This window comes from Teleopsis dalmanni, chromosome X (genome assembly GCF_002237135.1).
Source record: "Teleopsis dalmanni isolate 2A chromosome X, ASM223713v2, whole genome shotgun sequence".
Lineage (NCBI taxonomy): Eukaryota > Metazoa > Arthropoda > Insecta > Diptera > Diopsidae > Teleopsis > Teleopsis dalmanni.
In genome coordinates this window covers 79,382,448-79,386,615 of record NC_051848.1, presented here as the reverse complement: position 1 = coordinate 79,386,615, position 4,168 = coordinate 79,382,448, and the positions used below count along the sequence as shown (strand labels likewise).

Genomic DNA, 4,168 nt, shown 5'->3' with positions numbered 1-4,168 from the left:
TCTATGTATTAATTTTAACTTAAAATAGCCAAAATTAATTATAAATAAGTCTGCGTAAATCACAGACTTCAAGAAGTCCTCCTTTGGCTATGACTGTCAAATTATGGAAGAATCTAAGTATATATTCAAACCAATACTTACAGAACTAACTTTCGTTTATAATATAAATTTAATAGTAAAATTTATTGTAAATTTGAAATAAGTTTTTTTTCATTTAAAGTCTACTGGAGTAACAAAAGCGTCACACCTAAAGCCGACATAGATAATAGAATCGCCGAGCATTTTCCCCAGTGCGACCAAACCAATGGCGTATTAGTACACCCAATTTCAAAGTGAATATCTAATAATAACCAATGTGGTAGTTACACCCATTTTCCTGATTTTTACTAATTTTTATATTTCAGTACTCATATTAACTAGAAAGTTAGATGATGGAACTTCAGAAACACAAGACTATTATGAACTGTAAAAAAAATTGATGTAAAACTGGTTTAGTTTTCAAGCATAATGTGTATTTTTTGCATTCTGTTAATATTTTTACATTGATGCCATCAGCTATGACTATGGCATCAGTTTATGGCTACACACGTTTTTCGACATGTTTAGGAATATGTATGTTTACACTTTCGATTCCACCGAATTTAAACATACTCCAAGGTCTTGAATTGGTTTAACACCTCTGTATAAAAATGTATACTTAATTAGATTTGTTTAATCCTTCAATTTTCACTAAAAAAATAAAGTAATTCAATCGAAAATAAGTATATAATGAACTTAAGTATTAGTGATACCGAATGATGTACACTATATTTGCAAAAATATAGGAATGTCTGCGAAATTCCAGGTGTATAATACTTGTCCACCTAGTCAAAAAATCGATGCCGCATCATACAAGCACAGTTTTATACCAGTTGTAATCACTAGTCACATTTGTTCCAAAACATTCATTTAGATTTGGTCAGATATTTGTCATTTCGCATCGTCATCTTTAAGCTGTCCAAATGTCCAAATAGATCTGCTAATCTAAAGTTGTATTTTTAAAACTTATATTGAATAATAAATTCAAATCGTACCTTCATTCATGTAATTTGTATGTATAATTATCAGGCTTCTTATTGAACAAGGACAACACCATTTATATCAGATACACATCCACATATTATCGTTTCCACACTCACAGGAAGTACTATTTTATGGCTCACACACCCAAAATTGATACATGATGGTTGATTGAATTACCATAATGGTTATGGTTAAAAGTTCAAAAGCTATTAAATAAGACAAATAAGTTTATAAAATGTTCACGACATGAAAGTTTTGATATTTACCAACAATTAATTCTAACAAATATTATATAAACTTATTAATTGAAACAGTACTCAAACTGATGATGTTTGAATATTTCAAATTCAAAATGAAATGGTATTATATAAATCCTTTCCGTTGTGAATTGCGAAAGTATTTATTATATAAGGTATATTTTATTTTATATTATAATTTGCAGTTGTACTAGTTAGTAATATTAGTCCATTATTACAGGATTGTACGATTTCTGATTTCTTGGGGTTTCAGGATTCAATGCTCCCGTTTCGTTCATTAAGATTTACTTGTGAATCTTATTTAACATTTACATTTAACATTAACATTTTACATTTTTCATTTAACATAAATCTCACACAACACTCAGTGTAAATTCCAAATTCTCTTGAAACACATCATACCAATAATTTATATGTTAAGTATAGAAATTTGACGGACCGTTGTCTTTTCAGTATTTGTAGCATCCAATTAATTTTTGCAGAACTTACTTTGCCGTATAGTAAAAAATACAGCTGCATCTATAGTATATATATAAAATAATAGAGTTTAATGTTGAAATATGAGAGTAAATTATTTTTGATTAGTTACCCATATTATTGTATTAAGTTTCTTTTATATATGTATCCCGAAATGCAGTGGTGGGGTGGAGGGGTGCAGGGGTAGAGGGGTGGAGGGACACCATCCATTTATCCAATAGAGTAGAGTTAAATAAAGTTTAATAAACACAATAATATCTCTCAGTGTATATTTGCAATATATTTCGATTTTCGATTTTCGATTTTCGATTTTAGTTTCTCAAATTAGTGATTATCCAATTTTCTTTAAAAAATAATGTTGAATTGGTGAGGTTTACAAGTTTACTTTTAGATATATTTTTATCAACGTGATCCCGCCTCTTCATGCGCATTGACTGATAAATAAAAATAAATAATTATTTAAAATTCATGTGTTGACTCATTAAGAGAATTAAATATTAAAATAGTTGTACATGTGTGTTTTTGAGAGTTGCGAGTAATTTCTGTGAAATTTTGTGACAGTTGATCAAATCCGGATACTATCCAGACATAAAATGAAGACGAGAGTTTTATTTGATGATGATTTTCATACTCGTGGATGTGAGGAATGTGTAATATTTAGTGGTTTTGAGTGAATTTGTCTTTAATAATATGGGTTCCGATTCATCAGAATACATAATCTGTATAAAGTGGATGTGGATGTGGATGTGGATGTCGATGTGTTATAGTCGTAGTAGAATATTTGCTATTGGGATAGTCGTAGTCATTTTCATTTATTTATGATTGTTTCAATTTATCTTTCCAAGTAAATTACAGTAAAATATTTCAGTTTCACTATTTTTATATTGTAACTACTTACATATATTTTATATATATTCCTCTTTCCTTTTCTGTATTATAATTTTATATAATCTTATAAAATAAAAAATTTTAATAAAATAGTTTATTTATATTCCCAACAATCATGCAAAATCAGCAGTGAGGTTATCTACGAAAAACTTTTATTTTAAAAACGGTGAAATGGAAGTTTCAAAATATGACAAATAAAATAAATCAAGGAACTTACATCGACATCGACACAGACTCTGCTCATTATATTTCTAAGAATTTAATTGATTTTCTCATTTTTATTTTTTTTGCTTTGTTTGACGCGTTATTATTTCTTTATTCGCTATTTTCTCCATCACTGAAGCTATTTCAAGTAATCCTTACTAAAACCATTCAGAATAGAAAAGATCTCTAGAATGAATGATTAACTTCAACAACTTACCTTATATGAAAAATGTTTGTACTTCAGTACAGCAGCCAAATTTAAGAATGGAAACCCTTACGTTCCTTCCATAAAAATCCACTTAACGTATGACTTTTATATGAATTTTGACTCCAATATTTTGTGCGAAACGTATTGAAAATTTTACAAAGACTTGAATTTTTCACATTTTTTCCAAATATTTTTAACTTAAATTTTGATCTTAACTAAAAGAAAAAATTTTTAAATGAACTAGTTTTCGTTCAATTTTACTAGTTCAAAATACAAACAGTTTCAAGAAATATCGATGAAAACTTGATTATTATTCAGATCTTATAAATTCATTTTTTAAAGAGAGTGACAAATTATGACTTAGAAAATGAAAATCTGACTATCTGACATTTTTGTCACACTGCAACATTATTCACACAGTCCTTAAATGAGAATAATTAAACACGATAATAAATTAAATATTTTCATAATTATATTTAGAAAAGTGTTGGTAACAGGAGGTTTGTGGGATTGTGGTTAAGTGCAATCCGATTCGTTGTATTAACCAAAAATTGACGAAAACTGATTGAAAATTTTCAAAACCCTTTCGTTATAAACGTACGACGATGAAACAAGGTGTGTGCATCGACAAATGTACGACGTAGAATGGATATGGTATAGCATGTCGTAAGATATGTCATATTTAGTTTAGTAGGAGATTCGCAAGCTCATTTGTATTGCAATTGTTTACGGCTATATACAGTTGTCTGGAGACTATTGTATATCACGAACAGCTGTTTTGATTAACTTGTTATTGCAACATTCTTTCGTTATTTACTCAAGATGGATTCTACATTAGTTCCAGTGCTAAAATAACTAAAAATTGATATCAGTAAGCCAATTCTTTAATTGATTCTTTGAGCTCGGAGAATATTGTTCCGCGGTATTCCTCGATGTTAAACAAGCATTTGATAAAGTATGGCATAATGGACTCATATATGAGATACGCTGTTCATTACCTGCAAATGTCCACTCAATTCTAGAATCGTGTCTGCATAATAGAAGCTTTAAAGTGAAATGCAAATCATATACT

At 28.7% G+C, this 4,168-nt stretch overlaps 1 long non-coding RNA gene across 4 annotated transcripts; it reads right to left on the bottom strand.

The window, feature by feature from the left end:
• Positions 1-490: 490 nt before the first annotated feature.
• On the bottom strand, positions 491-3,306 carry LOC119688077. 4 transcript variants are annotated; one of them, XR_005253307.1, is made up of 8 exons: positions 3,106-3,306; positions 2,902-3,046; positions 2,695-2,833; positions 1,909-2,230; positions 1,329-1,838; positions 1,074-1,268; positions 792-1,023; positions 491-729 (listed from the first exon to the last, which is right to left on the bottom strand). It is a non-coding gene; the product is annotated as an uncharacterized LOC119688077 (long non-coding RNA). The 4 variants fall into 4 exon arrangements; XR_005253304.1 differs by having other exon boundaries at positions 2,695-2,823; XR_005253305.1 differs by having other exon boundaries at positions 792-1,018; positions 2,695-2,823.
• Between the last annotated feature and the right edge of the window lie 862 nt (positions 3,307-4,168).